The sequence below is a fragment of the Bos mutus genome, chromosome 22 (genome assembly GCF_027580195.1).
Source record: "Bos mutus isolate GX-2022 chromosome 22, NWIPB_WYAK_1.1, whole genome shotgun sequence".
NCBI classification, from domain to species: domain Eukaryota; kingdom Metazoa; phylum Chordata; class Mammalia; order Artiodactyla; family Bovidae; genus Bos; species Bos mutus.
In genome coordinates this window covers 30,541,303-30,565,245 of record NC_091638.1, presented here as the reverse complement: position 1 = coordinate 30,565,245, position 23,943 = coordinate 30,541,303, and the positions used below count along the sequence as shown (strand labels likewise).

Genomic DNA, 23,943 nt, shown 5'->3' with positions numbered 1-23,943 from the left:
GGCTACTGTGGTCAGAACTGGAAATATAACCATGTATCACTACACTAAATTATGCTTAAATAAAAATGCAATGCATCCATCATATTTGTATAATAAAAGGATTAAATCAGTTATAATTTTCAAGCTTTAAAAGAAAATTCCAAGCTTTTAAGTCTATTTCTAGAAAAAGATAATGTGATGAATGTCATAATAAAAAATAACTTTGTTGGAGGAAATAATTCTTTATCCTTTAAAAATTTTCCTTATTAAATGCATCATTTTAACTTAATGCATTTCTATATACTTATCCCTAAATGTAAATTTGTTTTGATAAAATGAAGAGCCTTTTAATCCAAATTGCACAGTGATGCTTCTATGCTGATCTGCTATAACTTAGTAATCAGAGTTAACAGACTGCCTAATTAACCAAGTCATCATTTGCCAAGATCCAAATATGAGATGAATTGTGGGCCAAGGAGAAAATATGATGGACATGAAAATTATTAATTCAGGAAAGCATTAAAAGCATGTGGAGTTAAAAGTTCTTTGCTAAATCTTACCATCTTTAACATCCTTAATTTTTATAATGTAAGTAATGTGTAAAAATAAAAAAATATATTCAGAGTATATAAAAAATATTTTCAGATCAACTAGTTATTAATCAGTAATACAATAAATTACTTTTATAAGCCTTTGACAACCTAAGGGGTAAAAATCACAGACAAGCCCTGAAAATAAGTAATATCCATTATGTGCTTACTAGGTGCTGGCATCATGTTCAGTATTTCACACTGATCAGTATGTTTATTCTCCACATGACCTAACTCTTGAGAAGGTACTATTTTTATCTTCAGGTAACAGACCTAAAAGTTGAAATTTAGAATATTTATTTTTTTTGTCCAAAAGAATTCAGCTCAGTTTAGTCACTCAGTCATGTCTAACTCTTTGCGACCCCATGAATCATAGCACGCCAGGCCCCCTGTCCATTACCAACTCCCGGAGTTCACCCAAACCCATGTCCTTCGAGTCGGTGATGCCATCCAACCATCTCATCCTCTGTTGTCCCCTTCTCCTACTGCCCTCAATCTTTCTCAGCATCAGGGTCTTTTCAAATGAGTGAGTTTTTCACATCAGGTGGCCAAAGTATTGGAGTTTCAGCTTCAACATCAGTCCTTCCAATGAACACCCAGGACTGATCTCCTTTAGGATGGACTTGTTGGTTGGATCTCCTTGCAATCCAAGGGACTCTCAAGAGTCTTCTCCAACACCACAGTTCAAAAGCATCAATTCTTCGGCACTCAGCTTTCTTCACAGTCCAACTCTCACATCCATACATGACCACTGGAAAAACCATAGCCTTGACTAGACAGACCTTTGTTGGCAAAGTAATGTCTCTCCTTTCTAATATGCTGTCTAGGTTGGTCATAACTTTCCTTCCAAGGAGCAAGCATCTTTTAATTTCATGGCTGCAATCACCATCTGCAGTGATTTTGGAGTCCAGAAAAATAGTCAGCCACTGTGTCCACTGTTTCCCATCTATTTGCCATGAAGTGATGGGAATATATGAATAATATAGCTAATTAATAACTATCATATTATTAAATATATAAATATGTCTAATTAATAATAATATCTAATCCTTTCAAAATTCTTAGAGAAGTGTAATTAAAAATTCTATTACTTTAACTCACCAAAATTTTACCCATGGAAACTTTATTGATTCATATTTCTCATGTATTTATTAGAAAAAAGGAAAACTGGGGTAACCTGAAAGATGCCATATGGCTAGTCTATACAAAGATCTTTCATTTACAGCTATTTCCCATCACTAACATCACTGATATGGCCTAAAAGACATGCACTGAATAAATTTTAACATAGTCATGGGCTAAGATATTTTATAAGCCATTTTCCCAAAGTAATTCCAATCCAATCAATACAAATTAGTCCTAGAGGAGGTAGTAAGTCCACCAATCTGATCATTTCTTCCTTGGCTAGTTGGCAACTCCTACTCATTCTTCAGGGTCCCAGCCACACGTCCCCCTTCTAGCACCCCCTCCCCAACCTCATATACACAATCCATCAGCATTCCTGCGCCTTCTCTATCACTGTATTTTAATTGACCTTTCTGTCCACTTTGTAGATATAAGTATGTTGAAATCAAAGACCTTGCTTTATGACCTACAACAGCGACAGATGGTAGACGGATGGTTGGACAGGTGGGCAGATAGTAGTAAAGCAATGAATGATGCCCAGGCTTCTTGAGGACAGAGGCATGGTAGTATTTTTGAGGTAAAACACACCTCCTCATAGTGAATGTCACTGGAGATGCCCAAGTATTAGACAGACACCTTCATGAGGAACATCTCAGATGACACTCATGGATAGCTGGGCTATAAGATATTTAAAGGTACCTTCCAACTATGTAATTCTCTGTCTTTACTATGCATCAAGTATAGTGCCTTTCTAAGCAATCCTGGACCAGGAAAAAAAAAGTTATAAAAGACATGATTGGCACAATGGGACTAAATATGAACAGGGATTGACATTAGACTATAATTTATTAATATTGTATCAATATTACTTCTTAATTTCGATCATTCCCTGGTGGCTCAGACGGTAAAGCATCTGCCTGCAATGCGGGAGACCTAGGTTTGATCCCTGGGTTGGGAAGATCCCCTGGAGAAGGAAATGGCAACCCACTCCGGTACTCTTGGTTGGAAAATTCCATGGAGGGAGGAGCCTAGTAGGCTACAGTCCATGGGGCCACAAAGAGTCAGACACGACTGAGCAACTTCACTTTTGATCATTGTATTGTTGTTATGAAAAAGAATGTCCCTGTTCTTAGGAAAACTCCAGTGATTTATTTAGGAATAAAAGGGTTGACATCTAATCAATTTTTAAAATGGTTCTGAAAATAAGTTATGTATAAGTATAAATATGTGCATGTGTATTCTATAGGCAGATGGATAAGAAATGATAAAGCCAAGGAGCAAAATGTTGAATCCAGGTAAAGGATTTCTTTTGGAAAGTTCCTTGACTACTCGTGTAACTTCTCCGTAAGTTTGAAATTATTACAAAACAAAAATGGGCCTCTGTTTAAAAAAAAAAAAAAAGTACAATATGCACTCTATCTTCCTAGAATACTGTCCCCCTCTCCTGAGACCAGCACCCCTTTCACCCACTTTCCATCATTTGTGCAGGTAAAAAGTCATTTACCACCCTTGAGACAAGCACATGACCCACTCCATGCTACAGACCCCTTCAAGCTCCTCTGATCTAGCCCTGCTCCAACCAGAGAGAGTATTTCTGTGACAGGTACATGGTACACAAGGGATCAATCACAGAACCAGGAAGATCCAAATTTTATGAGAGCTGCTAGAACTTGTCGGAAAAGATGCCTTTCTGCTGGAGTTTGTACGAAAGCAAACTGATGATTATCTGCCACAGTCTGGTCAACACTTCCAGGGATGAAGGCAACACAGAGCATCACACAGCCAAGATTCTGAGACCAAGACTCAACAGCATGATCTGAATCCCCTACTTCAGATGCCCCTGAAGCTCATTCTACTAGCCAACTTTTCAGAGTCATGAGCCAATTAATTCCTCTTTATGCCTGAGCTGGTCACAAGTGTCACCCAAGAGATCTAACAAGTGGTGGGCTCAGTATTTTAAGGCACAGATATTTAAAATGGTCTGCTGTTTGTGTGAACAGAGAGACTGCAGATACTTCAAACCCCTTAAGTAAAAGCAGCGTAACTGTTGGTCTTTTGCAACCGGCTTTTATATATATTTTCAAGCCTAAGATTTTACTTTTTAAAACCTATTCTTTCTATTTTTGAATATCAAAGTCCTTGGCATACGGCTTCTGCCTCGGGAATTCTATTGACCAAGTAACCAAAGACTTCCTAATTGTTGGTCAGTGTTACCTCTAAGTACCCAAATCTCCACCCTGGTAAATTAACAGCCTTCAAAGTTAACGTATCTCAATAACTGAAAACAAAACAAATTCTGAATCTGCTTGCTGGGAAAAAGTCCCAGGTACAGGACTGCTGCTTTGGGAAGGGGACCCTCTCGATTGCCACACTTTCCCACACAGGTGATTGAGCGGAATAAATCAATCATTGAGTGGTCGAGGCTAACACGAAATAAAATGAGGGCTGCAGAGATGAAGTTAATTAAAATAATGTACCAGAGAAAAATGACTCAAAGATCTAGAGAAAATGTCTTAACAGGCATGCCCAGTTACAGACCGGAGAACGCCAATTAAGTGGCTGTCCTTGTTCCGAATCCCACCAGGACACACTTTTATTTCCCATAGCTCTTGTACTAGCAAAAAGAATTAAAGCATTTGAAAAAGTCTACCAAGATTAAACAGATCCAGTTAGATGACACTGAAGTATAAAGTCTCAACATGCAGTGTGCAAGCAGTCCCAGAGTGAAAAATGTATGTTAACACAAAACCATGCTTGCAAAATTAATACCCTGGGAAGATGCCTACCAGGTGAAGACAATATGGTGTAGTGGTTACGAGCCATGACATCAGAGGAAGAGTAGCTGGGTTCAAATCCCAGTTCTATTTCTAATGAGCAGAGAAGTCTGAGGGAGTCATTTCACCTCAGAACACCTCAGTTTCCTCAACTGTAAAACGGACTTTTTAGAATTGTACCTGTCTCATAAGAGTTTTTCTCAGTTTATACATAAGCTCCCAGTAAAGGCAGCTATTATAGGGTAGATGTCTCACAAATTAGAGTGTTTCTCCTCACTGCTGGTTTTTAGACTTTCTCGTTATTAAGTTTTTCGTGATTCTCGAAAACTCTACTTTTCTCTCTCATTACTTAAAAGGGACAATGGGGAAACTACACACGCAAGGATTGGTGATAACATGAAATGCAACCTTCTGCTAGGCATTTACAACTAGGGAAAGCAAGAAGGTCTAAGCATGCTTTATTCTAGATTTTTTGCGTGTGTGTGCTCTTTGGGGTGTTTTTGTTTTGGGGTACAGTTGCTTTATAATATTTTGTTGGCTTCTGCTGTACAATGAAGTGAGTTGGCCTTCCTCTTGGACACTGCTCCCGCAACCCGCATCCCACCCGCCTGGGCTGCCACGGAGCCCCAGCTGAGCTCCTGTGCTATACGCAGTTACCTACTTCTCACGGTAGTGTGTATCTGTCAGCTCCAGTCTCCCAGTTCATCCCACCCCCTCGCCCAGTGTTCATGCGTCCACTCTTTACATCTGCATTTCTATTCCTGCCCTGCAAGCAAGTCCATCTGTACCATTTTCTAGATTCCACATATATGCATTAATAAATGATATTTGGTCTTTTTTTTCCTGATTTACTTCATTCTGGATGACAGACTCAAGGTCCATTTACATCTCTACAAATGACCCAATTTTGTCACTGTTTATGGCTGCGTAATATTCCATTGTATGAAAGTTCCTTAGAAAACTAAAAACAGAACTACTAAATGACCCAGCAATCCCACTACTGGGCACATACCCTGAGAAAAATCGTAATTCAAAAAAGACAGATGCATCCCAAGGTCCACTACAGTACTATTTACACATGAAAGCAAGCTAAACACCCACTGACACATGAATAAATAAGGAAGACGTGGGACTTATACATACTGGAATATTACTCAGATTTTTTTTTTTTTAATTATGTTTAAGAACGGAGTCAGAAGTGGAGGAATGCATTGGTGTCACTGGTAATGAATGATCTGGGACAGATATGGGCAAAGACGAGGTACCATTTCTTCTAATTTGAACACTCAGGGAAAAGGTGAATGATGACCGTAAGAGAAAGCAAAAAGAAATTCAAGCCCCAGCGCATCATAACCAGACTCGCCAGGCCCCAAGAGGTACACTGAACTGGACCCAGAAAACATAGCAACATTTCAAAACATCAGAGAAAAACCCTTGGAACATTCCTACTCTTTCCCGTTGACACTCACGCATCAGGATATTGAGAAGAGGGCTGCATAAGGGCTGATCCAGGTTACCAGGATCCTCGTGTAAATAACACGAATGAAGTCTCCAATTACATGGATTGGTTTCCCCTTTTGTGATTGCTGTTTTAGTTTCTGAAATGGTATTTGGCAGACAGGGATGTTGCATGTTTTTCAAGATGGAAAAATCCTGGGTCTTTGCCACTCCAAGGGTTGTTACAAGTCTAATAAAAGTTTTTCCTTAATCATTTGCTTCACTTAACTCCTGCTTATTGAACTTTACTTTTTTTGTTTCTAAAAAGGGTACGAGGAACCAAATCTGATGCCGTAAACTGTATTTCACTCATGCTTTTTTTTTTTAACAAGTTGAGAGGGTACAAATTATAAATCAAGAAAAATTCATGGTGCTTTTATTTGATAACCTTTCCACAAATCAAGAAGAGAATATATGATTTCATAAATGCCATCTTTTACCACTAAAAGCTGTGGGATACAGAGAGAGACAAGTCCCTCTCTGTGCCTCGGCTTCCACACAGCAAATGCACAATGAACAGCACAGTTCAATCTGGCCCAAACGAACAATACGGCAACTGTAACAGACCCTCTGCCTTAAGCAAGTGAAAGAAGTCAGAGCTCAGTGGAAGACATATATTTCTACGTCCTTTCAATCCATACAGACTTTAATTTTCTATTAAAAAAGAGGTATGTAAATTTTCAGGACCAATCCATCAAGAGTGTAATTTGTTTTTTTAAATTAGAATTTACGGGCAACTTAAGACATGGTCTATAACAAGGCAGGGGATCAAACAAACTCTGATTAACTTAAGGATGAAACATCTCCCCAGGCAGGCAGTGTATGGATACTGCAGGACCCTGAACTCCGCAAACTCACAATGGATTTTGGCTTCCAACACTGAGCCGTCCCAGCATCTGAGGTTTATAACTGGCCTTATCTGAAACAGATCCCTAACATCCAAGAGTCAACACGTCAACAAGTGTAAGACAGTTCATCCCACTCCTTGCTCATTTTGCACTTTTTAAAGTTCACTCAGTGCATGAAATGAGTAACTCTAGTAGGGAATCAAGGATCTTCATCATCTTTTCCCCCATTAAAATGATCGCAAGAGAGTGCAACATGGGTTTTGCCAGTGAGATTCCCAGTACCCTTTTGATTTTCTAAGTCAACAGCATTGTGATTGTGCTCCAGTCCCTATACAAAGCACTGTATACATATTACTTCACTTAATCCTTGCATGAACACTATGAGCTGAGGCATGCTAGTTCCCCAGCCTCAGGTAAGTATACTGAGTGGGGAGCAGGGAGAGACATTTGTCCAAGAACAAAGAACCAGGGAAACAGAGTGCTGGGATTTCAGCTTGCAATTAAATGTCCTTAATTAACTTGTACCACCCACCATAATGCCTGATGAGCTATGGAATGAGGTTCGTGACATTGTACAGGAGACAGGGATCAAGACCATCCCCGTGGAAAAGAAATGCAAAAAAGCAAAATGGATGTCTGGGGAGACCTTACAAATAGCTGTGAAAAGGAGACAAGCGAAAAGCAAAGGAGAAAAGGAAAGATATAAACATCTGAATGCAGAGTTCCAAAGAATAGCAAGAAGAGGTAAGAAAGCCTTCTTCAGCGATCAATGCAAAGAAATAGAGGAAAACAACAGAATGGGAAAGACTAGAGATCTCTTCAAGAAAATTAGACACCAAAGGAACATTTCATGCAAAGATGGGCTCGATAAAGGACAGAAATGGTATGGACCTAACAGAAGCAGAAGATATTAAGAGGAGATGGCAAGAATACACAGAAGAACTGTACAAAAAAGATCTTCACGACCCAGATAATCACGATGGTGTGATCACTCACCTAGAGCCAGACATCCTGGAATGTGAAGTCAAGTGGGCCTTAGAAAGCATCACTACGAACAAAGCTAGTGGAGGTGATGGAATTCCAGTTGAGCTATTCCAAATCCTGAAAGATGATGCTGTGAAAGTGCTGCACTCACTATGCCAGCAAATTTGGAAAACTCAGCAGTGGCCACAGGACTGGAAAAGGTCAGGTTTCATTCCAATCCCAAAGAAAGGCAATGCCAAAGAATGCTCAAACTACTGCACAATTGCACTCATCTCACACGCTAGTAAAGTAATGCTTAAAATTCTCCAAGCCAGGCTTCAGCAATATGTGAACCGTGAACTTCCTGATGTTCAAGCTGGTTTTAGAAAAGGCAGAGGAACCAGAGATCATATTGCCAACATCCGCTGGATCATCGAAAAAGCAAGAGAGTTCCAGAAAAACATCTATTTCTGCTTTATTGACTATGCCAAAGCCTTTGACTGTGTGGATCACAATGAACTGTGGAAAATTCTTCAAGAGATAGGAATACCAGACCACCTGACCTGCCTCTTGAGAAACCTATATGCAGGTCAGGAAGCAACAGTTAGAACTGGACATGGAACAGCAGACTGGTTCCAAATAGGAAAAGGAGTACGTCAAGGCTGTATATTGTCACCCTGCTTATTTAACTTATATGCAGAGTACATCATGAGAAATGCTGGGCTGGAAGAAGCACAAGCTGGAATCAAGATTGCCAGGAGAAATATCAACAACCTCAGATATGCAGACGACACCATCCTTATGGCAGAAAGTGAAGAGGAACTAAAAAGCCTCTTGATGAAGGTGAAAGTGGAGAGTGAAAAAGTTGGTTTGAAGCTCAACATTCAGAAAACGAAGATCATGGCATCCAGTCCCATCACTTCATGGGAAATAGATGGGGAAACAGTGGAAACAGTGTCAGACTTTATTTTTCTGGGCTCCAAAATCACTGCAGATGGTGATTGCAGCCATGAATTAAAAGACGCTTACTCCTTGGAAGGAAAGTTATGACCAACCTAGATAGCATATTCAAAAGCAGAGACATTATTTTGCCAACAAAGGTTCATCTAGTCAAGGCTATGGTTTTTCCTGTGGTCATGTATGGATGTGAGAGTTGGACTGTGAAGAAGGCTGAGCGCCGAAGAATTGATGCTTTTGAACTGTGGTGTTGGAGAAGACTCTTGAGAGTCCGTTGGACTGCAAGAAGATACAACCAGTCCATTCTAAAGGAGATCAGCCCTGGGATTTCTTTGGAAGGAATGATACTAAAGCTGAAACTCCAGTACTAAGGCCACCTCATACAAAGAGTTGACTCATTGGAAAAGACTCTGATGCTGGGAGGGATTGGGGGCAGGAGGAGAAGGGGACGACAGAGGATGTGATGGCTGGATGGCATCACTGACTCGATGGACATGAGTCTGAGTGAACTCCAGGAGTTGGTGATGGACAGGGAGGCCTGGCGTGCTGCGATTCATGGTGTCACAAAGAGTTGGACACGACTGAGCGACTGATCTGATCTGATCTGCCCACCATAAGCTTTAGGACCAGATAGCAAATGCTTCTGTCTTCATGGGGAAGATAACCCTTTCTGGATGGGACACACAGAGTACCAAAACCTTGTACAATGTAGAGAGGAAGCTACCAAGAGAAAAGCCAGGGGTAGGATTCCATTCCTATAATAAAGGTGACGTGGATTGTTTTCTTTGTTTTCTTATTCTCTCACTCAGATGCCAACCTCTTAGGTACTATGAATTACAGAAATCCACAGGGACATCCCAAATATCCTCTGACTGATTCAGTGAATGCTGACTGCCAGCCTGCCTACTATTGACTGGGCACTGTCAGCCACAAGGAAGCCAAACTGAATCAGACAGACCTGCCCCTTGCTTACTACCTGGTAAAGAGGTGTATTCAGAAAGTGTCAGAAGCTGTAGTAAATGAAACACACAAGGATCTTGGATGCCTCAGAGTGGGTTGGGGGGGAGTGGAAATCAACTGTAATGTGGGTAGTCAGGGAAGGTCACTTCAAGAAGTTGATATTTGAACTGAACAAAAAAAGATGAGAAGAGGGGTTAGCCCTGTGAAACACAAAAGATGTTCCAGGGAGAGAATCCCATGGTCCAGAGGCAAGAGAGATTTTATGACATCTGAACATCTAATAGTGTCTAAATAAAATATTTGAAACCACAGAGCAAAAATGTAGTTTCCAAGAGTCTCTTGAAAGAGCAAGATCTTCAAGTCACCTTTTTCAGAGAGTCAACTACTCAACAGACAGGTATGCTTGCTAAGTCGCTGCAGTCGTGTCTGACTCTTTGCAATCTTACGGACTACAGTCTGCCAGGCTCCTCTATCCATGGGATTCTCCAGGTAAGAACACTGGAGAATTTCTTCCTCCAGAGGATCTTCGCAACTCAGGGATCGAACCTGCACCTCTTAGGTTCCTCGCTCTGGCAGGTAAGTTCTTTGCCACTAGCTCACCTGGAAAGCCCACTCACTAGACAGCCATGGTCAAGTCTTTGGGACATACTGCCAACTGAGCCGTCTATGAGTCCTGCTGACATTCTCCATCACAGTCATACAGCAGCTTCTGTGTGCAGACACCACTATCCTCTAAGGGCCAGTCCCAAGAAGATGTGTGACGGACCAGAGGCTGCTCTGTAGACTCAGCACAGAGGCAGGGCCGGGGATGAGGCTAGTCCAGACCAGCCTCGTGTAGTGTCAGCCTGCATGAGTGAAACCTTGAGTTTCAGATTATCATCAGTAATACCACCTTGAAAGCAGTTAGTGAATTTTGCTTGCTAGGCAGTCCCATTGCCTGAGTAAGTACAAAATGGAATAAAAAAACCACTGCATGCCTCTCAGGGGAAACTGTCAAAACAGGACCCAGAGATCTAAGTCCTGTTAGCCGGGCTGTCCTGCTCCATACATAGTTGCACTGTCCTTGACAATGGGCATCAAAGTCACCTCTTGGGGCTTTACTTAAACTTCCAAGCGTATGCTAGGCAAGAAGCGATGACTGTGAAATATACATTGTCTGCCAGTAAAATAAGAACCAATGAACTAACCAGATGATGGTAAAAATTCCTCAAAGACAGGGATTTCCACCATCTCACCCAGGGTATGTGGCACAATACTGGCATTTTTTACCAACCAGAAACTGTACGCATATCATCTCAGTAATTTGCTACAGGAATCTATCTCCTATATGTATCCCCATTTCCCAGATGAGGAGGCCAAGGCCCAGAAAGGTTAAGTAACTTACCCTCCAAGTTCACTCAGCCAGTAAATGGAAAAGGTGGAATTTGAATCTCAGCTGATTTAATTGCAATGTAGACACTCTTGCCCATATTGCTATCCTATATCTACAGCCGGCATTCAGTAAATGTCTAGGAGTGCATCAGCTACCATGTTCTACGAGCCTCTATCACAGACTAGTATAGGCAGAGACTACATGAGGAAGTAAAGGAAAGTCTCATTCAGTTAGACAGTAATTTTCACAAGAATAAACTCCAGACCAACCTGGAACAGAGAAATGGGAATGATTCTCCTGTCTCTCCCATCCCCCAAGGGAAGCTTTCACCACATATACAGCAAAACAGTAAAATCAGAGATGCAGAGTAGACGGCATTGTCCAGACTCTGAGAGACAGTAAAAAGTCATCAGTGACAGCCTGCACACATACTGGGAAGAACACAATTAAGTGAGGGCCAGTATGTCCTAGGACCTCACATTAGCATTCAGTTCAGTTCACTCCCTCAGTCATGTCTGACTCTTTGCGACCCCATGGACTACAGCACGCCAGGCCTCCCTGTCCGTCCCCAACTTCCGGAGTTTACTCAAACTCATGTCCATTGAGTCGGTGATGCCATCCAACCATCTCATCCTCTGTCGTCCCCTTCTCCTCCCGCCTTCAATCTTTCCCAGCATCAGGGTCTTTGCAAATGAGTCACCTCTTTGCATCAGGTGGCCAAAGTATTGGAGTTTCAGCTTCAGCATCAGTTGTTCCACTGAATATTCAGCTCTGATTTCACACTAGCACTCAGACTTTAACAAAACCTTCCATCCAGAGGAGAGAAAATCCATTCACAAATCTGGCAGTTTAAATTTTTGTTGATAGCTCTCTTGAGACAGAAATTTCTTTCTTAGAATTTGCCATGGCACTTGCAGTAAAAATATTATAGTCCTAAAATATTTACTGAGATATGTATCTCTGCTGACAATTGAATAAGCTGAAATTCAAACATATAAAGTTCAAGTAAGATGTTATACACACCAAATCAATAAAAGAAAGAAGGCATTCATCAAAATAAATAAATATTAGACATGGAAGAAAAACTGATAGCATGATTTCATGCAAGTAACCACAACTGTTGCTCAATAACCATACACCTTTTCTTCATTACTACTAGAACCTGGAACTGATCTAGGACATCAAATTCCTCAAGTCTAAGGATGTAATTATCAGATGCCCTTATGTTAACGGTGACTAAAATGATGTAAGTAGAAGCCATCGAGTAAGACTTCATGGAAAGTTATCTAAAGAGGGCTTCCTCAGCTGGGAAGATTACTCTTTTTATTTCTTGTAATGTTGCCTCTTTCAGGATGTAGAAGCAATGGCTGGAGAGCCAGCAGCCATAATGTGACCTTGAAAATAAACAACACTTGAACAGGCAAGTAGAGATCGCACAAAGATAGGAAACACAGATTGCTCTCCCCTTGATATCTTTTATGAGAGAGAAAACACTACTAATCTTTTAAAACTTACATACTTGCATCTATTACCAGAAAATCATTCTTATCTGATACAAAGACATAAAAACATAGCTAAAGATTATCCTACTTTTTGTCAGGAAAAGAAAACTAGAAAATTCATGAATTGAGATTCTGATTACCCCTTTATTCATCAAACTGTTTGTTTTAAGTATGACTTTCCCTCTTAATCAGTACCACTAGTCCAGGGAAGCATATTTGCTGAACCTATCTCTATGTTTTGACATGCAAGACTTGTGAAATTCAAACACACTTGTAGACATCCAAAGCTATTTTAAATGTGGAAGATCTGAAAACACTCTCCAAACCTGATGATTAAAGGAAATTTAATAGTTCCTCATTGGCATTTGATCTTTAGCCTGCCATAACCTATCCATATAGCTCTTCATTCATATTTGCTACTAAAGCGACATTTCAGCATAGAAGGAACGTAGAGACAAACCACATGACTTAGAAAATAAAAGAGCTTTCCCTCACACTCATCTAGCTCATGAAAGCCCAATGTGATTAAAAGTGTGAAGCAGGTAGACTTCACTAGGTGAAGCAGAATGATGGTCTAGAGCATCCATTACATTTGTAAGGAATTTCAAAATTTTCAAAGTGCTTTCATGTACATTATATGATGTTTCATCCTTACAACTACATCCTACTCTTACCTCAATAGTAAACGCAGGTGTTTTTTTAATTCCCATTTCATTCTGATAAATTGTTTGCTCAAGATCAGAGGGACTGCTACCCAGTGAGGTATCTTGATTCTAGGTCATTTATCTCCTTTGATGCATTAGATCAGTTCAGTTCAGTCAGTTCAGTTCAGTCGCTCAGTCGTGTCCAACTCTTTGCGACCCCATGAACCACACCCCATGAACCACAGCACGCCAGGCCTCCCTGTCCATCACCAACTCCCGGAGTTTACCCAAACCCATGTCCATTGAGTCAGTGATGCCATCCAATCATCTCATCCTCTGTCGTCCCCTTCTCCTCCTGCCCTCAGTCTTTCTCAGCATCAGGGTCTTTTCAAATGAGTGAGTTTTTCACATCAGGTGGCCAAAGTATTGGAGTTTCAGCTTCAACATCAGTCCTTCCAATGAACACCGAGGACTGATCTCCTTTAGGATGGACTGGTTGGATCTTCTTGCAGTCCAAGGGACTCTCAAGAGTCTTCTCCAACACCACATTTCAAAAGCATCAATTCTTCGGTGCTAAGCTTTCTTTATAGTCCAGCTCTCACATCCATACATGACTACTGGAAAAACCATAGCCTTGACTAAGCGGACCTTTGTTGACAAAGTAATGTCTCTGCTTTTTAATATGCTGTCTAGGTTGGTCATAACCTTCCTTCCAAGGAGCAAGGATCTTTTACTTTCATGGCTGCAATTACCATCTGCAGTGATTTTCAAGCTCCCCAAAATAAAGTCAGCAACTGTTTCCACTGTTCCCCATCTATTTTCCATTAGATCAGAGGTCCACAACCTATGGCCTTTAGGCCAAATATGGCCCTTGACCTGGCTTTGCAAATAAAGTTTTATTGGAACACAGTTATGCCCATTTGTTTATTCAAGACTTTTGAGAGTCCCTTGGACTGCAAGGAGATCCAACCAGTCCATTCTAAAGGAGATCAGCCCTGAGTGTTCTTTGGAAGGAATGATGTTGAAGCTGATGGCCACCCCATGCAAAGGGCTGACTCATTGGAAAAGACTCTGATGCTGGGAGGGATTGGGGGCAGGAGAAAAAGGGGACGACAGAGGATGAGATGGCTGGATGGCATCACCGACACGATGGATGTGAGTTTGAGTGAACTCCAGGAGATGGTGATGGACAGGGAGGCCTGGCGTGTTGCGATCCATGGGGTTGCAAAGAGTCGGACACGACTGAGCGACTGAACTGAACTGATGGCTAGTTTTGTGCTACATCAGCAGAGGCAGCTAGCTGCAAAAGAGACTCTATGTGAGACTCTTCTAGCTGCAAGAGACTGTACAACATACTAATCTCTATGCTGACTACAGTCCATGAGGTTGACTATATTTGCTATCTGGCCCTTTAGAGACAAAATTTGCCAACCCTTCATTACATCACACTTCCACAGATATGATCCAAGTTACAAATCCTACACTGCAAAGCCATAACGCTATCATGGAATGCAATAAACCTATTCCTGCTGGTTTTGGAACTCATGATTGATAATGGGGCATTCCATTATCTTCTGAGGGATTACTACCTGCAATATCATGTCATCTGCAAGGGTGGATGGCAATTTTTGATCAGTACACAACGCAAGTGTTGTTTGTCACTTACCCTGAATTTTTAATGTGTCTCACAGCCATAAAAAGTCTGGAGGTCACTGGTTGAGGGCATGCATAATGCCACAGGACTGCAACATACAGAGGGACACTGAAAACAAACAAAAAAAAAAAAAAGAAGAGGTTAAGGAAAGGAAGTGACAAACTTTAATGCTTCAAAAGTAACACATTCATGTAAGCCTTATGTCTTCCTTATTGATGCATGACTTTTACGTTCAGTATATAATTGAGTATCTGCGTATGTAAGCATCTATTTTGTCCTTTCTGTTCTAGAATCAGCACTCTGTTAGTTCCTAATTTGAGCTCTGTACAGAATTATAGCAGAAAAGTGTGAAATATTATAGAGCCAAGTAAAACTGCCGCTCTTGAAGGCATTTTCATTCAATTAGGATGTTTGGTTCCTCTAACTCCAAACACTTCTTACTTGGGGGTATAACTTCTCAAACTCCAATGTTCTCATTCTGAGAAATAAGGCTAAGATGATCCCTAAGTCCCAGTGAAGATCTTCCTTTGGGCTTTGGGCTTTAGTCTCTCCCAGTGTGTCCAGTAGAAGCACCAGAGAACACACAGACTCAAACATGTGTGTAACACGCTCATGTGCACACACACACGTACATAAGTACCTTATTTAAAAAGAAAAGAAAAAGACAAGCTATCTCCTTTGCAGCCAAACACCAATTCTCACTTGCTAAAGGTTATAGTTCTTTGCCACTGCACTTGAACTACAGAAGAAAGCTGTGACACAGCAACCCCATCAGCCTGCGCAAGTGCTCAGGTGTGCTGAGGCTGTGTGTCTTCATGGCTGGGGTGGGTATTTATGAGTGGAGTATCTACCAAACCCATTGCCAAGTAAGTTGAAGTTGCTGACAGACAAGTTAACTCATCCTCAAGCGGGCTCAGAAGTTTCTGTGACTAGCAGTCAGGAGCAAGGTTTTACATGCCAGGCCGTTTCTGCTTAGATCCCTGAGATGATAATGACAACTGTACAACCCTGAAGACCACAGGAGGGTCCCGCTGTCAGGCGGGGGAAATGGAACTACAGGAGGAGCAAAAAGCATGACATCTTCCCTGTGTGTGTGCGTTGCTTCCTCGTAACAGTAAACTCAGAGAAAAGTCTGTGAATGTACGTGTCTTCTAATCAGACAGAGAAGTTGAAACCGAAAAGGAGATGTATGAAGTTTTATGATTTGAATAGTCATGTATCTCCGGAAACTATGTGGGTGTCTGTCTACCAGGGCTCAGAGGAGAGGTAAGAAGTGGGGCTCCCAGTGGCTTTTTCCTGATAAGAGAGAAACTCAGGCCAGACTGGTCCACACTCTGTTTTCTAGGTATCAGCTATCAACGTGAATATAAACTGTTTCTCAAATACATTACAGCTTCAGAGTCATCATTGTCATATATATGAGTTTAACATGCTGTGTTAGCATTATTCCCCTTCAACAAGGCAGATTAAGAGCATGATAAGAATGAATCAAAAATATTTTTCCAGATAATTTCAGTTGGCAAAGTTCAAACTTAATTGGTGACCTCATTAATGAGCAACTGCCACCACAAGAAAGAGGACTGTTGTCATGGACTCATCAGAGCAATGAGATAACGAAGTTAATTATATTGTTTCCAATGGATTTACACTGGCTTCCTTTCAGGGTCTACATTTTCCAGACATTCGGTGTGACAGTCCATGGGTTTGCTCCTCTTCAAAACCCATCAGTCGTGGGCTTCTCTGGGAAACGTCGGCGGATCACGGCCCTCACATCAGGGCAGAGCAATTGGAAAACTTTTCTACCCTTTATTATCTACTTGTAAAATGTTATAAGCCTGTAAACTAGTTAATTTATGAGCTATGTTAATAATTTGCCCTCACGTGATCACAGGCTTCGCAAACACGGTTTGCAGGGATGTGGAAGGATAATTTGTAGGTCCAGTTTCTCTCCTAAGGGGACACTAACTAATTTGACACCGTAACACGACACCGATGGCGGGCTCACTAATGACCACACTCCAGGACGCGGCTGTCAGCCTGCCACTCCAGTGAGGAGCCAGCTTGCTTTCACCACAGCTCGGTACACCACGCTCAACTAATTATTCAGACAGCGACATTAATGAGAGTCTGGTGTTTATTTTCAACATACTAACCAGTGCTTAGCTTCCATTTGTCGGATATGGTCACTGATTAAAATGTGGTTCATGAATAGTAAATCTGAACTCAAATGTAACAAAGGATTGCCCAGGAAAAAACGAGGAACAGCTGACTGGAAAACCACCCTTGTCAACTTGTTTTTGGCCTCAAATTTCGTCAAGGACAAAGTGACAGGTAGTAGGAAATGTCAAGAGTTCCAAGAAAAGTGTAAGGAATATTTTTAATCACCTACGGCCATGTATAAGCTTGACTCTTCACCAAAGCCACAGAATCACCTTAAGGTTAAGAGCAACTTCTATCTCAAATACACTTCACCACCTTTATGGTACTGAATAAAGATTTTTTTTAAGCTATTATTTTTTTCATGGAATGACCAAAAATTGTTTGCTTTTAGTGTTCTTTTCAACCTTACAAAAGTTTGACGAGACTGTCTCAAATATGAGCTTCACAAACATCACTAAATACAACTGTGTTTTTTCCAAATCTATTGTAAACCTGTACTCTTAAGGGTCTTTTAAAACGTGTGCTTTAATACCCTCTCATGTGTCTTGTTTCCAGTCTACTAAACCTTGCAATCAAGTTCTTTCTACTTTAAATTAAATTTCTATTTTGGTATGATAAATTTTGTCCTCCGTTTAATGGTGATTATAAATCCTAAAATATTCATATAATCATCATTTAAAATGAATAACTTAAAAAAGGTGTGCACAGATCCACGAGAGGTATTAAAAAATCGAAAATGGTCCTGATCTGGTTCATTGTAAGATGTGCACTTTTAAGTAAATGATAGTGGTAGTATTTCAACAAATGTTCTATCTGTCCGCATGGATAAAAATTCCAATCAACACTGCGTATGACTTCTGCTTTTACAATACAGCAAAATAAATACAAGTCCACATAGACCACTTTGGGAATGAAAATGCCACTGCAGGCAACGTTTTTTATGCATGTATCTGTAAACTGACTCTATGATAGATCTGCAATTTCAGAATGCCAAACTATGTAAATGGCATACAATATGTGGGGGAAGATTCAGATCCCATGATAATTTAAAAAATTTATTTAAACAAGTATACAGATTGATTGTCCCTACCCAGCATGACTGTCTCCCAATGTTATTTACATGGGTACCTGTGAAAGACAGGTTCTGGGATTACTAGCATCTATCTCTGTGCAGTGTAGGCCTTAAGTATGTGTCCTGCTAAATAACTCAAGAAGATGTGGTCAGACTGGCAGAGACTGGTTAAATGTTCATCAAATCTCCACCCATTTGTTGGGTGCACAGATGGGATGTACTTCTAGCTAGGTGGGTCCTTGTGGCTGAGTTCTGGCCAAATAGATGGAAGTGGGTATGTTACTTCATCCTGACCCAGAAGCCTTGGTTGTGGGCCCAGGAGTCCAGGGAAGAACTCCAGGGCCTGCAAGATGGTAGAGTCACTGGGTGGTAAGAGTCAGGGTCCCTGAAACACCACATGGAGCAGACCACCACACCCCATTCCCCACCCCACGGGACAGAAAGAAAGTGAAGTTGCTCCGTCACGTCTGACTCTTTGTGACCCCTCCCCGTCCATGGGATTTTCCAGGCAAGAGTGCTGGAGTGGATTGCCACTTCCTTCTCCAGGGGATCTTCCTGACGCAGGAATCAAACCTGGGTCTCCCACACTGCAGGCAGACGCTTTACCATTTGAGCCACCAGGGAAACACTAGACAGAGGCGGCTCACAAATAATACCTGCATTAAGATAAGCCTCTGAGACTCAGAAATGTTTGTTACAATTGCCAGTATCTCGTATCCAAATACACAGACCTTTTCTAATTTGAACCTGGTTCCAAAATTATACTTGATTCTTGGGAATACTGCACGTAAATTGGTAAATTTGAAAACATCCCTAAAGGTATGTTACAATTGTGATTATCAGCTCCTCTAATTATGCTAAGAGTAGAAAAGAGAAAGGGGACAGCCAGCTAATGTGTCCCCAAATGTGTCAAGTGTATCTTTCTTTACTTCATCTTCACATAGCCTTGTGAAGAGATCCGATTCCCAATTTATGGATATGAACACTGAGCCTCTAAGAAGTGAAATATGAGCTGATGTCAGGGAATGTCGATTCAGGAGGAATTTTCTTAGTTGAATGCCTCTTGGCTTTTAATATCCAAAATTTACAGAATAGACTTATTTCTAACTCAAGCACTTTTGGTTGTTGCTTATAAAAGAACAAAGTTCATGACATGCTTTAAAATATAATACAATATTTTCAATTACAAGTGTGAGGAGAAAGTGTCCAGTGCCAATATAATCAGAAGAACGTCAGAAACTTCTACAGAGGTTTTGAAAAGCCAGCAACAAAAGGGTATGTGTCACAGATATTCTTGGTGATTTAAAATAAAAATCCACATTAAAAAAATAATAATAACAAATGCATGTTGAGGCCATATTAATTGGTAACAAATCAATAGTTTAAACATTTTTACATTCTTAATGCGATGGTTATATAAGTATATATAAGGCATTTTACTATACTTTGTTCATATTTGAGAACAGGGGTTAGCAACCTTTTTCGCTTAAGGGCCAGGCAGTGAATAATTTAGATTCTGTAGCTTTTGTGGCTGTTCTAAGTTCCCTCTGACAATTACCCTACTCTCCCACTGCAGTAGGAAAGCAACCAAAGGGGAAAAGTAGACAAATGGGTTCTATGTTTTGATAAAACTTTATTTACAGAAGCAGGCAGTGGGCCGGATGGGAGCCCAGGGCCATAATTTGCCAGCTGCTGCTTTTTTCTTTTCTTCATCACCCTCCTTTTGTTGAAAGTATAATTTGACTTATTCTATTAGTTTCAGGTGTAAAACACACTGATTCACTATTTTTATGGATTGCAAAATGATCATCACCATCATTTCTAAGGCTAACTTCTGCCTTAGAAAATTGATTGGAGGTTTTATATACTGAAACATAACACACTGTGATTTCTCCTATGTAAAGTAGTGGAAAATAGTGCCACTGTAACAGAAAGAAAACATTGATGGTTTTTCTCAGCCAGTACAATCAAGTCCCTGTCTTAAGGTAGAAGTTACAACAGTCACTTTAAAATAACGTTATAATAAGGACTTTAAAAAAAAATAAGAAAAATAAATAATTTGTAGATTTAAAATGTCACTGCAGAAGGGTGTGCTGGGAGCAAGAAATGGCAACCTCTGGAAGTTCCAAAATCAGGCACAAAGTTCTCCCACATTAGAACCAAAGAGTTTTCTTGGATCTGGAGGATGTTCTTTATTAACCAACTTCAGAGTAGGAGCTACATGTCCAACGATAGAATATGCCAGAAAAAAACTCATTAAATATCTTCTGTTATTCTCCCAAGAAAGTAAAGTTGTTGTAACAAGGTTCACTGTTTTGTTTTGTTTTTTTTTTGATGGCAAAGTTCACAGACATATACAGACAAATGCTTTAAAAAAAAAAATCTCAGTTCCCCATTAATGTTTTATGACAACAGTGAAGTATACAAGATGGTTCAAGACATAAAAGAGATAAACTTTATGAATCTATTTTACCTAAAATGTGAATCACAACAGAATAAAAAAAGCAAGTCAATGATAGCCCAATCTGGAGTATCTTGTAGTTATTAAAATAATTATGGGAATAGAGAAATGTGTGCAGATGACTGTTATAATATGACATGAAATAAGCAAGATAGAAAAATCATTGCTAAAGTAGACTCTCAGTTGTATAAGCATTAAATATATGCATCAAAAAAATAAAATAAAATGGACAGAGTTTGCCTTGGAGGAAATGGGATTAGGTGCTATTTTTCTTTAGAATTGTTTATATTTTTCTTTTCCAAAACAAAGCAACTTCTCCAATATTGGTTATAGAATATGAAAAAGCTATCTTCAAAAAGCCAACTTCAGAAAGAGGAAGACATTTGTCGTGCATTCATTGACACTCATTTATTAATGGCTTGATTGCCTCTTTTTCAGACCAGAAATGTCTTGAGAACAGAGATTCATGACATCTCTCATGTCCCAAACACAGTGTTACAGAATCTCATGCACTGAATTAAGATTCCTCAAAGCAACTGAACAATCCACCTTACTTTTAAAAAGTCCTCTTCATGAGATTGTATAAGTAAATTAACTTTTTATACTTTAAGTCTTTCAAAGAACAAAACAACTTTGTAGAAACAGCTTGATTACTTGAGGATTATAGCTGTAAATCGTTTGTCTGATGCAAAAATTATACTTTGTCTCTTCTTTCCACACTGGCACACAGTAAGTTCGTCTTTCAATAACTTAAGTCTTTCAATAACTTAGAACAATTCTAAGTCATTGGCTCCTTTAAAACAACATAGGTATCGATCAAAAAGCTCGGCACTTCATAAATACTTACCCCAATGTATTACCCTGCTTTGAAATGGGAGCAGTGAGCTCCTGATTGACAAGTAACTTAGCAGAAAGTGGGAGGAGATGGAAGAGGGTTCCATGCTGTCTCACACTCACTCTCACCTGTGGACGTCCTTCCCCAGCAGTCAAAAAACACACGGCAAAGGCAGTCACCACTCATCACTGTTCTCTCTCTCTCAGCCAGTCGCTCTCTGTCTCAGACACACACACCCATGAGGGCATACTCACCTTGCACTCACTCTGCACTTGCATACTTTTAGTGACTCCCCAGTACTTGGGGGGAAAGAGATCAAAACTTGCCCTTAGCCCATACAGGGCCCTCATGATCTGGCCACTGGACAACTCTCCAGCCTTTAGCTCAACTACATATCTCCACTGGCCCTGCCCAGCCTCTCATTCAGGGCACTGTAAACACTTAATTATATATTTTCCTCCACTTAATGTATTATGAAAAATTCCCCATAATATCGTCTTTAAAATAACCTGATATGAGTACACAAATGGGCTTCCCTGGTAGCTCAGTCAGTAAAGAATCCGTAGCTCAGTCGGTAAAGAATCCGCCTGCAACGCAGGAGAGCCAGGTTCAATTCCTGGGTCGGGAAGATCCGCTGGAGAAGGGATAGACTACCCACTCCAATATTCTTGTGCTTCCCTTGTGGCTTAGCTGGTAAAGAATCTGCCTGCAATGTGGGAGATCCAGGTTCGATTCCTGGGTCGGGAAGATCCGCTGGAGAAGGGATAGACTACCCACTCCAGTATTCTTGTGCTTCCCTCGTGGCTCAGCTGGTAAAGAATCTGCCTGCAATGTGGGAGACCTACACAAAAAACTTAAAAGTCTTAAAAGTAACTTCAGTTTTCTCCCTAAGACATAAGCATTTGCCCATGGGTCCTCTGTAAGCCCAGAACAACGGTCAGCAGGGAAAATTTTGTACATCTTCACCACCAGCAAGCTCTTTTCTCCAAACCTGTAAACTCGAAGGGGAGAAGAGAAAGATAGGGCCAGCTGCAGAACAAACACAAACAGGTCTTGCCAGGGGAAACCCAACCTGTGTGTAGTCACACTCCCACCTGGGATAGAATATTCCAGCTTCCAGTGGAATGAAGGCAAGCCACAGCTGGATCATCAACAAATCACCCTGCCCCACCCCAGAGGAAGATGGGCTTTCACTTGGGAATGAAATAAAAGACATCTTCCTTGTGACACACACCAATCAAGGTCCCCTGAAGGGCATGGCTCTTCCTGATCTCCGGGAAAACAAGGGTGTTTATCGATGAGCAGCCTACAAAAACAAGAGGTGCTATGCTTTACTGTGATCAAACATTAGTGGCCAAAACCAAAGTAACATGATGCTTGGCATTATCACATAATAACCAGTGCCATTTCAGTTTCCTCTTCGTAGGCACACATAAAGATTATGTTGCCCTGTTTTCCTGACTCTTATGTTGGGACCAAGTGCCTGATTTCTTGTCCATTGATGGAGCAAAAGCAAGGCACACCATTTCTAAGCCTGACCACCGCCCCACCCCACCCCCCCCACCCCCGCCCAGAAAAAAAACAACAACCATGTTCCCTGTTCTTCCTCTAAGACCATGGACAGCCCCTGTTCTCATGGCAAGTAGAGGATGGAGACAGTTCTGTGGGCACACACAGACATGAGGGACCATGACATACATCTTTATTATGGTAAGCTTCCAAAACCTGTGGGCTGTTAGTCATGGCAGCTAGCACGACACATCCTGACTAACGTACTTCACACCTTATTATAGCCCTCATTAGGATTTCCTTGAATACATACTTACTTTTGGCTTTGTCTCCACCATGGGACCATGTCTTAATACTCTGTGTATTCTCCTTTTAGAAAATCTATCACTGTGTCTTCCTAGAACTGGGTTTTGTTAAGAGAGTAACAAATGATGAATCAATTAAGAGGGCAAGCATTCATGTGATGGTTAACTTTTTCTGTAATTGCCCTGGGCCAGACACTGTGTTCAAAGCTGAGTATAGCTTCAAATTGTGACCAATGAGGGCAGAGACCTCACTGAGGGCCACAGTCTACCAGGAAACAATTCAAGCCAAGTGGGAAATATCAACAGAGAGATGTGACCTAAGCACAAGAGGTCAGAAACGGCTGCACATCACAAATGGTCTGGAAGCCTAAGACATCAAAAGTGAACAGGACTTAGCCAGGGAAGACGGCAATCCTATGATTCTCTTGGTCAAAACAGAAACGAGAAAGCACAAACACCAGGCCTTAAAATAATCCACCTTCTGCCTTCTACCATGACTTTATAAATATAACTTGGGAGTACCAGGACTTTCAATCCAAAAACAAGGCCAAGTACACTGAGTATTACAGAAATAAAAGAATGCAATTACACTTTGCTAAGTGTCTCAGTGGTGTAACTTAAGACAAAACACTTGTTTTTCTACCACTGACAGGGAGACAGAAGCAGGTTATTCACACTAAAACTGCTTTTCTAAATTATCTGAGAAAACAGTATTAGGAGAAATGAGGCAGCCTCA

At 40.8% G+C, this 23,943-nt stretch overlaps 1 protein-coding gene across 9 annotated transcripts in view; it reads right to left on the bottom strand.

The window, feature by feature from the left end:
* The window catches only part of FOXP1 (forkhead box P1), a 625,652-nt gene that overhangs the window by 378,471 nt on the left and 223,238 nt on the right, over window positions 1-23,943 (bottom strand). For all 9 annotated transcript variants that reach the window (XM_070359720.1, XM_070359713.1, XM_070359711.1 and 6 more), the window contains one exon: window positions 14,878-14,973. The gene's annotated coding sequence lies outside the window, so the exon portion shown is untranslated. The remainder of the gene's footprint in view (window positions 1-14,877; window positions 14,974-23,943) is intronic.